At 42.5% G+C, this 13,845-nt stretch overlaps 1 protein-coding gene across 2 annotated transcripts in view; it reads left to right on the top strand.

Moving 5' to 3' along the window:
- AGMO (alkylglycerol monooxygenase) overlaps positions 1–13,845 on the top strand; it is a 278,867-nt gene that overhangs the window by 212,777 nt on the left and 52,245 nt on the right. The gene's annotated exons all lie outside the window — the stretch shown is intronic.

Raw genomic sequence — 13,845 nt, 5'->3', positions numbered from 1 at the left:
CTGCGGAGTGGCACCTATAGGCAGTGGCAGCACACAGATCCCCCTGGCCCGTCTGCCTAAGAGCTGCAGAGACATGCCTACCGCTTCAAGGGAGTCTCCCTGAAGTAAGCGCCACCCCAGCCCTCTTCCCCAGCCCCTTAGCTCCTTCCCACACCCAACCTACTCCAGCAGGGACTGCCTGATCTGCTCGAGCAGCACCAGAGCCAGCCACGTTGGCCACCACAGAAATCACAGAGGTCACGGAAAGTCATAGAATCCTTGACCTCAGTGATAGACATGCAGCATTAATAATAGTCCCCTCTGGTCTCAAAATCTAGGGGTTCTGTTGCCAGCTGACACAAATTAAAAAAGTCCTTTGGTTGCTCTAATGGGCACTGGGGATGGAGTAGAGAATCAGGGATCTACAAACAGCTCCATTTCTGGCTTTCTATGTCTATTGCATCTAGCAGAAAATGAACAGAGAATCTGTTTTGGCCAGGTGAACTCTTCTGAGATCTGAAAGAGTCCTGGAAATCATTGTGATTAACATAGTTTTTTAATGAGCACCCATTAACTTTTTTATTTATCGTCCCCCAGGATTTTGGTGCTTTTCCAAGATAGTCACTATTGACAATAGTCCATACTGGCAAACTTTACAGCCATTTAAACTTTCTACCACTTCTTATTGCTACAGTCATCTCAATTGTCTTCTGAAAAGCCTTACAAAACTAACAACCTTAATTTCTCCATAGCTTATTACATCCTAGAACAAATGAAAAAATATCCCCTCTTCAGAAAAAATCCCCGATATTGAAAGCAAGGATTGGACTACTACACAGCAAGTGAGGGCAGAGTGTACTATCTTTTAATACGAATTTATGATCAGATTACTTTAAAAAATAAAAATCATAGAGGAACTTTCCAAAATTGCAGTCGTCAGAAAATCTGTTTATACTTTTTAAAAATCCTAAAAAGCACAGTTACTATAGTGAGTGAGTGAGGATTACAAGCAACATATTGCATTCTCCCCTGCCGTTTTTTTTTAGTAAGACAGCAGAGCTTTTGAGTATAGCTTGTCTGACCTGGGCTTGGTTTTGTCAAGTCTCATAAGCTAAACTGGATTGGAAAGGAAATACAGAATATTTATGAAGATGTGGTATCACCGAGCACCTTTTTCAAGATTTCTTGAGCATAGTAGTGGATTTTAACATGTCCCAAATATTCATAAATAATTTGTTTATTACAGTAGCCATAACTTATATCTACATATTAAACTACAGTAGTTAAAATATCACTTATTGCACCTTAGTTGCCATCTGATTTTGAAAAAAATTTTGAATGACAAATTATAAGCAATAAGAACTAACTCACATGAGAATCAATTAATTGGCATTAGTCAGGAAGGTCATAGAAAGTAATTATTAAGCCAGAAGGCAACATTTCTTGGAGATTCTTAAATATTGTGCTACCTGGAACACAAACAGCAGGAAGCAGAAATTCTGTTAACCAAGAATTTTGCCAGACCTTCTAAGGCAGAAGTCAGAATGATTTTTTTTTTATCTAGCTAGATTTTTCCATATTGAATCAAACAAATTGCAACCCAGTAGAATTGCATAACCTTTGCCTGCATTTCATTAAAAATGAATCTCTCTCTGTTTATGAGACTACATTGAGTACAAACAAAATAGTGTGATAGCATTCTGAAAGAAACTGTGATTTAATACTAGAAACAATTAAGACTTGAGTATTGCAATTTGCTATATGTGATATACATAGTAGCAAACTGTGGGCCAGATCCTGCAAAGATGTATACATTTTTTTTAAGTTATGCATGTGAGTGATTCCTAAAGGCCCCCAATCCTGCTAGGTATTTCTGTGTTATAAATGTAGTGTACTCAGTATAATTTCCTTGTGTATACTTGTTGTCATCACACTGCAAAGAAATCTTCTGCACTTGACTATCTCATCTCTGGAGCAACAAACATATTGTAGGTCAATTTAAGGGGCATACAGTATTGTCTCCTTCAGTGTGCAAGGTAATTCATAAGCACTTCAGTTTCATGCCACAAAATTCTTAAACTTCACTGGCATACTTTTATCCACTGAACTGAAATGATTTTTGCAACACAAAAATATCCACCATGCCAGAAGCTCTCCACAATACATCACTGGTCTGGAATATATTTTGCAGCAGCCAGGCTAATAATCACTTGCTTTCATGACCACTAACATTCAAGAACTCTGCCCGTCCCTGAACAAATGGAACAAAACATTATACGGTACCAGATGCTGTAAGTAATGGCAGAAAGGTATTTTCTTTTATTTTGTATTTTTAAGCTATTCGTTCTAAATAAAAATTACGTGGGTGCAAAATAAATAAATAATACATAGTTAATTACGGTAAATATTAAGTGGGGCCAGAAATTATCTCTGGGATTTGCCAAAGTGACCCCTGCATTTTGCACAACTGCTTTTGTCGGTGCATCATTTCTGCTCAGGGTTATACATAATCTTTTCTTGAATATCCGCAAAGACTTCCCACTCTGTATGTGAGATGACTTTCAGTCACAGTCCATGAGAACATAAACCTCAAATTTGATTCGGTGGCCTTGTTGCGTGATGAGCACTACCGTTTTGTAGAAATCCCAGTTAATCTATCCCCAACTCTATCTGTCCCAAGATATATTGCAAAAGTAATTCTCTCTGTACGTGGAAGAACAGAGTACAGTATGTATCAGAATTTAAACCCAGAAACAAAAACTTTTTTGAGACTATCTTTCAGGTTCACCAGGTTAGGTTCAGTGGTTAAGTCTGGTGAAAAGGAGCAAGGTCTAGTGGGTAGTGGAGGGACATGTAACGGCATAGTAAAAAGGAAGATCTGAAAGAAGACCCTTTATACCTTGCTGGCTAAAATCAACAATTAGTGCCCAGAGGGGATAAGTGGGCAAAGGAAAGCTTCATCTGCCATGACTGCTGGGGCAGAGGTGAGCTCACTCTTTAATTACTGGGGCTGTGCCACAAAATTATAACAAAAGAATGGAAACCTTTGCTAACATAATTGTAACATTCCAATAAAATAAGGAGCCTAAATACCCACAGCTTTGATCACTTACTACAGCTGAATCCTTTTGAAAGCTTTTAATGTTTGTTTTAATAAAATTGAGTTAAAATATTCTTTAAATGAAAACCAAACCTGATTCATTAGTTGTGAGCCAAGTTGCTCACATGACTATATATCTGCTCTCAGCGGCTGCTGCTCCTGAAAGAATTACCCAGAGAGAGTGGGAAGATAGAGTTTGGTATGACATTTACTGTTGAGTGATGACTTATTTCACTGCAGTACATGATTTATGTTTTTGACTATAAAGGGTGCATATGGTTGTCTGTATTGGAGGCACTCACACACCCAAGACATGTGAGTATTCAGTATAACCACACCCCCAAGCATGACTCCAGCGGGAGTTATTCTTAGCCTGTGGTGGGAGTATAGAGCTCTTCATGGGTGTATTTTTTTGTATTGCTTACCAATGCAAATTCTCTCTGTCACTAGCATTTCCCTTTTGTCACGTGTGTGTGTCTGCACACATACAGAAAAGATATAGCTATACAGAATGATAAACAGCTCAGAAAACATGTGCTCTTATATATTATATTTTTATCCACACTTTTTGGGTGCATGATTGCTTTCACATGCCCGAGTTATGCAGTCATCTTACATAACTACACTCCCTGAGGTGTCATAGCTTTAGTAAAGCAAATTCATTGATGTTCGCTAAATGGGGGGGAAAATACAATGAGCCAGATTCTCAGTTGTGTGACACAAAGGGAGTGGGAACCTTCTGCAAGTCCCCTGCTGGGGACACTTGCAATCTGGAGCTCCCCAGAAGACCTAAAGTAATTCCTGTGCCTCCCTCTTGCAGCCCCTAGTGCAAGGGACATGTCAAGGCTGGCAATCCCCAGATGATTATGGTTGTGAGGCCATTAGGCCTGGTACATTTTAGAGCAACCCTTAAGCTATGATAGTTTGTGCATGAGGTTAGGGAGACCATCAGGGAGCCATGACCAGCTCCTTCACCGTGGCTTTCTCTACAAAACTCAGGCTTTCTCTGCATGCAGAAGTAGCACTGGTTTAACTCAGATTGGGGCAAATCCCTGTGCAGACATGGTCCAGTTTAAGAATGGCTTATTGCAGGTTAGCTTAAACTTGTTCCCACTTGACTTAAAGTAAAATGAAGTAAACCTGTTTAAACCAAAATAAGAATGTTCACATGGTTGTCCATGCCATTTTAACTGAACCAGTTTTAAATCACACCATAAATTAAACCAGTGCAACTTTGTCATGTAGATAAGCTCTTGACATTTTTGTTTTGTTTTTGTTTTTAGTTGCAAAACTTTATTTCTCACAATTAGCCTATTTCAAAATTCAGGAACTTGTTGAAGGATAAAGCTATCAGTTTTGTTGGAGAAGCACCACACATAGGCCGCCTCACCATCTGCAACATAAGAATTTCGATAATGCAGTTTGCTAGATGCTCCTCATGTTGCCATGGAAACAGCTGTTGGCTTGTCTCAAGAGAGTAGGGTGAGTTTTCTGAAAGGGTAGCTAGTTAAAGCCCATTTGTTCTTTTGTACTTTCTTTGCAACTGTGGTTAACTTAAAGCAAGTGGTCCTGTTTACTGTGCTACACTGTTAGTTTCCATGGGAATAGGAGCAGCACCCAACAGCAGAGTGGTCAGAACTCTTAAATTGTGCAGACTGGAGCAGAGCACTGCAAATGATTCTCCAGCAACTCTACAGAAACAATTGACAGTGAAATCTATTAGCTTGTGAAATAGTCTCCCTTGAGTAGCAGTAGAAGCTCCGTCCCTTAGGACATAACTATACAAGGCATTAAGAAATGTAGCATAGAAAACTTCTCTTCACTGATAGGGAGATGAGACTTTTTCATCTCATAATTCATAATTTCATGACTCTAATTCTTCTGGTTTTAACAATGGACTACTCGTGTGTAAAGATACCCAGGGTCATAAGTGTTTGCAGGATAGGGACCTAAGAGTGAGAGGGGGAAGATAATGACATTATAGTTCTATTAACCCTGACATTTTCCATGGAGTAAAGGTAATTTTATAGTTAAGAAAATATATGAAGTATATATATATTGTTATATATGTTTTCTACTTAATTGAAATGTTTTTCTCCTAAATCTTTTGCTTTAAAATGTTTAATACAGAATGTTCAATGGGATTATTAATGTGTGTAACTGTTGCAAGATCTGGGCCTGAGTTCATAAAATCATAGAATATCGGGATTGGAAGGGATCTCAGGAGGTCATCCAGTCCAACCCCCTGCTCAAAGCAGGACCAATTCCGAACCAAATCATCCCAGCCAAGGCTTTGTCAAGATGGGCCTTGAAAACCTCTAAGGAAGGAGATTCTACCACCTCCCTAGGTAACCCATTCTAGTGCTTAAACACCTTCCTAATGAATAAGTGTTTCCTAATATCCAGGCTAAACCTCCTCTACTACAACTTGAGACCTTTACTCCTTGTTCAGTCATCTCTCTTTCTCCTTTTGAAGTCTCATGAATAGCCCACGTGAACACAGAGTGATGAGACAGTCAGCTGCAGCGGCACAGGAGGCGGCGGCGAACAGAGCGGCTAACAGGGGAGTTTCAGTGGGAGTGCTGTTGGAGGAGCAGGTTTTTGTGGTTTTTGTAGTTTGTGGTGTTTGTGTGTGAGTGAGTGTGTGTGCAGGCTGCTAGGGGCTGTGTGCTGGGAGCGAGGCTGAGCCCTGAGTTGGGGGCGGGGCTTACCTGATTAGGGGTCCTATATAAGGAGCCAGGCACAGTCAGCTGCAGCGGCACAGGAGGCGGCGGCGGCAAACAGAGCGGCTAACAGGGGAGTTTCAGTGGGAGTGCTGTTGGAGGAGCAGGTTTTAGTGGTTTTTGTAGTTTGTGGTGTTTGTGTGTGAGTGAGTGTGTGTGCAGGCTGCTAGGGGCTGTGTGCTGGGAGCGAGGCTGAGCCCTGAGTTGGGGGCGGGGCTTACCTGATTAGGGGTCCTATATAAGGAGCCAGGCACTCAGGCAGCGGCACAGTCAGCTGCAGCGGCACAGGAGCCAGTCAACAGAGCGGCTAACAGGGGAGTTTCAGTGGGAGTTTCCAGGGGGAGGTTTCAGGGGAGACCAAGGCAGAGGAACCAGGAAGGCAGACCAGGGAAGAGGCAGGGGTCTGCGAGCAGCCCAACCCTCGTTGGTGGCCTGCAGAGTGGTGTGAGGCGTGGATTGCCAGGCACACAGTTGGAGCGCTACGATGGAGGCAGAGGTAGCAGGTGCAGACACACTGAGGATGACTGGATGCGGTAGCTGCGGCATGTACATGGTCCTAGAGGGAGCACCTGAAAGGAGTTTCATCTGCATGAAGTGCCGCCTGATAGAGCTGCTGGAGGAAAAGGTCAGAGGACTGGAGATGCAAGTGGAAACTCTGGCTGAGTTTAGAAGGGGATTTGAGCAGTTGATGGAACACAGACATGATGAGGCGCAGGGGACAAGCTCAGACGAGCGGATAGAAGCAAGACCAAAGGACTCTGAGGAGGGGCTGCTGGGTGAGGAAAGTGGACGGTGGCAGCATGTGACTAGGAGAACCAGGCAGAGGAAAAGACGGGCCAGTGATGGAGACGTAGAACTCAGGAACAGGTTTGCTGAGTTGGGAAATGAAGGTGGAGCACAGCAGGCTGCTGAAGGACAAAGGGCGAGGAAGAAGAGGCGAGCAGCTAGTCCTGCAGAAAGAGGGGAGGAGTCGATGGAGGCGACACCAAGTGTGAGCCCTAGGAGGACTGTGAGGGCGAATACAAATCGTAAGGAATTGCGACCACCTGCTGTGGGGGATAGACCGCAGAATCGCACTGTCGCCAGGAAAAGGCAAGTTTACGTGATTGGAGACTCTTTACTGAGAAGAGTGGATAGGCCTGTAACTAGACCTGATCGGGAGAACAGAAGGGTGTGCTGTCTGCCAGGGGCTAAGATACAGGATGTGGACCTGAGGCTGAATACGATCTTAGCGGGAGCGGGAAAGAATCCGTTGATTATCCTTCATGTGGGAACGAATGATACGGCTAGTTACTCGCTGGACTGTATCAAGGAGGACTATGCCAGACTGGGGAAGAGGCTCAAAGACATCGAGGCTCAGGTGATCTTCAGTGGGATTCTGCCGGTTCCTAGAGCGGGGCGACGAAGGAGTGACAAGATTATGGCGATCAACAGATGGCTTAGGGAGTGGTGTTATAAGGAGGGCTTTGGGATGTACGGTCACTGGGAAGCGTTTACGGATAGACGACTGTTCGCTCAGGATGGACTTCATCTAAGCAAGGAGGGAAATAGAATTCTAGGATGGAGGCTCGCCGACCTCATCAAGAGAGCTTTAAACTAGGAAGTTGGGGGAGATGGTTGGGAGATGTTCGGGAGATCTCCACGCCGGAATGTAACCTGGAAAGGAAAGTAAACAAAGTGAGAGGGGATACCCTTGTGGTCCCAAGATTTGATCCAAGGAGGAATAGTGGAGAAACCAGAGTAGCGGGTGATGCTGGTGGTAAAAGGTCTCTGCACGACGGGGGAAAGAATGTCACTGATGCAAACGCCAAAATTAAAAGGCCTGTACACTAATGCGAGGAGTCTAGGTAACAAGATGGAGGAACTGGGGTTACTAGTGCAGGAAGTGAAACCGGATATTATAGGGATAACTGAAACCTGGTGGAATAGTACTCATGACTGGAGCACGGGTATTGAAGGCTATGTGCTGTTTAGGAAAGACAGAAAGAAAGGCAAAGGTGGTGGAGTAGCCTTGTACATCAATGATGACATTAACTGTAGCAAAATAAGAAGCGATGGAATGGATAAGACGGAGTCTGTCTGGGCGAAAATCACACTGGGTAAAAAAGCAACTAGAGCTTCCCCTGAGATAGTGCTTGGCGTGTGCTACAGACCGCCGGGATCTGATTGGGATATGGATAGAGACCTCTTTAATGTCTTTAATGAAGTAAACACAAAGGGGAAATGTGTGATTATGGGGGACTTCAACTTTCCAGATATAGACTGGAGGACGAGTACTTGCAAGAATAATAGGGGTCAGATTTTTCTGGATGTGATAGCGGATGGATTCTTCATCAAGTAGTTGAAGTACCTACGAGAGGAGATGCCATTTTAGATTTGGTGTTGGTGAGCAGTGAGGACCTCGTAGAAGAAATGGTGGTAGGGGACAACCTTGGTTCGAGTGATCATGAGCTGATTCAGTTCAAACTAGATGGAAGGATAAACAAATGTAGATCTGGGATTAGGGTTTTTGACTTCTCGAGGGCTAATTTTAAAGAGTTAAGGAAATTAGTTAGGGAAGTGGATTGGACGGAGGAATTAGTGGATTTGAATGCGGAGGAGGCCTGGAATTACTTTAAGTCGCAGCTGCGGAGACTGTCGGAAGCCTGCATCCCGAGAAAGGGGGAAAAAACCATGGGCAGGAGTCGTAGGCCAAACTGGATGAGCAAACAACTCAGAGAGGGGATTAGACAAAAGCAGACAGCTTACAGGGAGTGGAAGAAAGGCAGGATCAGCAAGGAAAGCTACCTTGGTGAGGTCAGAACGTGTAGGGATAAAGTGAGGAAGGCAAAAACCGCATTGAACTGGACCTTGCAAAGGGAATCAAAACCAATAGTAAAAGGTTCTACAGCCACATAAATAAGAAGAAAACAAAGAAAGAAGAAGTGGGGCCGCTATACACTGAGGATGGAATGGAGATCAAGGATAACCTAGGCATGGCCCAACATCTAAACAAGTACTTTGCTTCAGTTTTTAATAAGACTAGTGAACCTTGGGATGATGGAGGGATGATAAACGGGAATGTGGATATGGAAGTGGATATTACCGCAACTGAGGTAGAGGCCGTACTTGAACAGCTCGATGGGACGAAGTCGGAGGGCCCGGACAATCTCCATCCGAGGATATTAAAGGAACTGGCGCGTGAAATTGCGAGCCCGTTAGCGAAAATTTTTAAGCAGTCGGTAAACTCGGGGGTTGTGCCGTATGATTGGAGGATTGCTAATGTAGTTCCTATTTTTAAGAAAGGGAATAAAAGTGATCCGGGTAATTATAGGCCTGTTAGCTTGACGTCTGTAGTATGCAAGGTCTTGGAAAAAATTTTAAGGGAGAAAGTAGTCAAGGACATAGAGGTCAATGGTAATTGGGACGAATTGCAACACGGATTTACTAAAGGTAGATCGTGCCAAACCAATCTGATCTCCTTCTTTGAGAAGGTGACGGATTACTTAGATAAAGGAAATGCGGTAGATATAATTTACCTAGATTTCAGTAAGGCGTTCGACACGGTTCCGCACGGGGAACTGTTAGTCAAATTGCAAAAGATGGGAATGAATACGAAAGTTGTTAGTTGGATAAGGAACTGGTTAAAGGGGAGACTCCAGAGGGTCGTATTGAAAGGTGAATTGTCAGGCTGGAAGGAGGTCACTAGTGGAGTCCCTCAAGGATCGGTTTTGGGACCGATCTTATTTAACCTTTTTATTACTGACCTTGGCACAAAGAGCGGGAATGTGCTAATAAAGTTTGCGGATGACACGAAGCTGGGGGGTATTGCTAACACGGAGAAGGACAGGGATACTATCAGGAAGATCTGAACCACCTTGTTAACTGGAGTAATAGGAACAGGATGAAATACAATAGTGAAAAGTGCAAGGTTATGCATTTAGGAACTAATAATAAGAATTTTGGATATATGTTGGGGGCGCATCAGTTGGAAGCGACGGAGGAGGAGAAGGACCTTGGGGTGCTGGTTGATAGCAGGATGACTATGAGTCGCCAATGTGATACGGCTGTTAAAAAAGCGAATGCGATTTTGGGATGCATCAGGCGGGGTATTTCCTGCAAGGATAAGGAGGTGTTAGTACCGTTATACAAGGCGTTGGTGAGACCCCATCTGGAATACTGTGTGCGGTTCTGGTGTCCCATGTACAAGAAGGATGAATTCAAACTGGAACAGGTTCAGAGACGGGCTACAAGGATGATCCGAGGAATGGAAAAACTGCCTTATGAAAGGAGACTCAAAGAGCTTGGCTTGTTTAGCCTGGCCAAAAGAAGGCTGCGGGGGGATATGCTTGCTCTATATAAATATATCAGGGGGGTTAACGTTAGGGAGGGAGAGGAATTATTTAAGTTTAGTACTAATGTAGGCACGAGGACGAATGGGTATAAACTGGACATTAGGAAGTTTAGACTTGAAATTAGACGAAGGTTTCTAACCATTAGGGGAGTGAAGTTCTGGAACAGCCTTCCAAGGGGAGTAGTGGGGGAAAAAAACATATCTGGCTTTAAGATTAAGCTTGATAAGTTTATGGAGGGGATGTTATGATAGGATTGTTAATTTGGGCAATTGATCTTGGATTACCACCATATAGGTCTGCTCAATGATCTGCGGGGAGATGTTGGATGACATGGGAACTGAGTTACTGCAGAGAATTCCTTCTTGGGCGCTGGCTGGTGAGTCTTGCCCACATGCTCAGGGTTTAGCTGATCGCCATATTTGGGGTCGGGAAGGAATTTTCCTCCAGGGCGGATTGGCAGGGGCCCTGGAGGTTTTTCGCCTTCCCCTGCAGCGTGGGGCACGGGTCGCTTGCTGGTGGTTTCTCTGCAGCTTGAGGTCTTCAAACCAGTTTTGAAGATTTCAATAACTCGATCCTGGGATAGGGGTGGTTATAAAATTGGATGGGTGGGGTTCTGTGGCCTGCCTTGTGCAGGAGGTCAGACTAGATGATCAGATTGGTCCCTTCTGACCTATTAGTCTATGAGTCTATGAGACAGTGGTGTTGAGACTGTGAATTTGTTACTGTTATTATTTATTCTTTGCATTAGGGCAGTGCCCATAGTCTGACTATGATAGTCACCATAAAAACATCTAACAAATACATGGTCCCTGCCCCAAAGAGTCTGCAATCTAAGGCTGAGATGCTATAAATAAGGAGCACGATGGATCAGGAGAGAATCTAAGCAGGACCCGTTTTTTTCAAAGTTACATATATTATTGAGTCATTACTTCTAAGAGATTATGGCACCCTTTTGGGGGGTTGACTTTTACAGAGCAGATGTGGAACCCTGATTCGAGCTTCTATTGGAAGAAGACTAGAGGATGTCGTCATGTTTGTTGTTTCTGTTTGGTTATTACAGGAAAGCTTTTACCAGTTTCTAGCTGAGTCTTTGATTGCTGGGGGCAAAATCCTGGTCCCAATGAAATTTTGCCACTTACTTCAATGGAACCAAGCTTTCACTCTTGGAGTACACTTTTCTCATAGCTGTAAAGGTTTATGGGGCATGGCTGATGGTTTGTGTAACTTCTATGGTTGTAATGGTTCCAGGTTGGCTGGGTCTTTAAAAAACAACAACAAAAACAAAGAAAACACTTTTAAATGGGGGGGAGTTACATAAATGTACCAGGTTTTTTTCCCCCTCATATTTAAGTATATATTGGATTTTGATCTGCATACAAAAAACAAAACAAACCAACAAAATAACCCCACTAAATCAGAGCCGAACTTGTGTTTCTTTATACTGAAGGGCTCTGTTGCCAAACAGAAAGCTGCCAGTATGTTTCCGGGTGGAATGCAAGGTATTTATTTTATCCTATAAAACCTTCGGGCTGGATTTTCAAAAATACTTAATGCCAGTGGAAAAACTCTCATTGATGTCAATGGGAGCAGAGTTTAAGACCATGCTGACTACCCTAAATTGTTTGAGACCTGGTTAAGTGAAAGAGCACCCCCTCCACCTCACTGCCGCAGTGCCACAGATCAGATCATTTAAGGCACTTGAGGTGGAGTTCACATCATAAATGGGTAAGACATTTTTGAAAGAATTCCTCAGCTGAGTAATTTGCTCTCCTAATAATGGTCTGCTAGAGTCTGACCTGTGAATATCCAGGATGTGCTGCAAGGCCCATCTTTTCTTCAATCTTATGGGCTGGTATGTATTTATTTTAAGTGGTGAGTGATAATGCATTATGTTGGAATATTTTTCTGCCATTAAGTGATGTCAGGACCCCCAGAGCTTTGAATACATATCCTAATTATGTTTTTATTAATAAAAATAAATAAATTGTCAGCATTTAAATTTTCAAGATTATTAGAACGAGTTATCCCAACCTTGTTATAATAAAAAGAATCCTACTGATTATCAGTCTAATCTATAACAGAGTTGTGCTTGTGCTCTTTTTTATTTTTCTAAGTTAATTGTCTCTTATATCCACTAAGCCTGCTTTTACATCTAGTATAATAAAATAATTGTCACTTTAACTTGGGGAATTAAGGTAATTATACAAAAATGAACATTTTTGTGATTCTCAGCATGAGAAGCTGACCTTTAAAAACCATTTTAACAATGTTTAATGTTGTCATGAATTTTCTCAGATCTTTAATGTTGCAGTTGTTTGTTGCATATAGTATAATAGTTCCTTCACAAGTCATCGTTTGTTATAGGGAAATTTGGCTTGGGACCAAGTAGAGCTGTGGAGAGATTTTAAGTTTGAGATCCTGTGTCACAGCTGAAAAGCTTCCCAAAGTGAAGTGATCCCAGAATGTTTCCCATTATCCAAAACTCTTCCAACCATTCCTTGTAGCTTTAAAATAATTAAGACTTTGGAAGCCCCAAGAGGTCTTTTTTGATCCATGAAAGAAGTTAACCTAGTTCAGGTAACTAAAACCTGACTCCTCCACAGCCAGTGAAACCCCTTTATTTGTTCACGTAACCTAAAGAGGCTACTCCAAAATGTCAAAGTCTTTACACATTAATGGATTCAACCTCAGGACATGTCCAGAGTTTTAATTGCATTTGTTGGGGATCAGGCTGAGGTATTTGAGTAAGTCCCGAGACTAGAAGATGTAATGTTCCCTACAATATGGTGTAAAAAACCATACTGCACTTGGTTTAGAAGTGTGAATGATGATGAACTTGGTTAGAACAGAAGAAACCTTTATAGGCCCACCAGCTACATCTCCTTGTATCCAGCAGAACGTTGTGTATAATTTCTGTAAACACATCCTTCACCTTATATGAAAGGATGATGTGGAATAGACATTTATTTGAAAGAGTAGTGTGGCCAAGCATTTATGGGAGCTACACCTCTACTCGGATATAATGCGACCCGATATAATGCAAATTCAGATATAACACAGTAAAGCAGCGCTTGGGGGGGACGAGGCTGCGCACTCTGGTGGATCAAAGCAAGTTCGATACAATGCTGTTTCACCTATAACGGGGTAAGATTTTTTGGCTCCCGAGGACAGCGTTATGTCAGAGTAGAGGTGTAGTTATTTTATTACTCAATTTAAAATGGTATTGTGGCTTCAAGATTAATCTCTCTGAAGCACCAGACTGAGATATCATGGAAATAGTAAAATTTTTAGGAAACATTTCTGGATCCATTGGGGGAAAAGTACGTGGTAGGGTTTTATTATTATATTCAGGTAGAGTGGATTCAGTACGATCCATATACAGACTTCATATAAGACATGCAGAATGAGCAGTGGGCCTTAGACCTGCATTTTCAGTTTCAAATGCTGCATTCAAAATTGTTACACTTTGAAAAGATAAATCAAGCCATGAAAATAGTAGTAGTATTACTTTATATTATTGTTATGCTTCAGTCATGGCTCCATTGTACTAGCTCTTTTTATACACATAATGAGACACAGTTCCTGCCCTGAAGAGTTTACAATCCAAACAGACAAAGTGGGGAAGAAAGGAAGGCTTAGTATCTCCTTTTTACAGATGAATAACTGAGTCACAGAAAGAATAAGTGATCTGCCTAATGCAACAAAAGGA

The sequence above is a fragment of the Gopherus evgoodei genome, chromosome 2 (genome assembly GCF_007399415.2).
Source record: "Gopherus evgoodei ecotype Sinaloan lineage chromosome 2, rGopEvg1_v1.p, whole genome shotgun sequence".
Lineage (NCBI taxonomy): Eukaryota > Metazoa > Chordata > Testudines > Testudinidae > Gopherus > Gopherus evgoodei.
The sequence above is the reverse complement of the archived record's forward strand: the minus strand, read 5'-3'. Positions and strand labels throughout refer to the sequence as shown.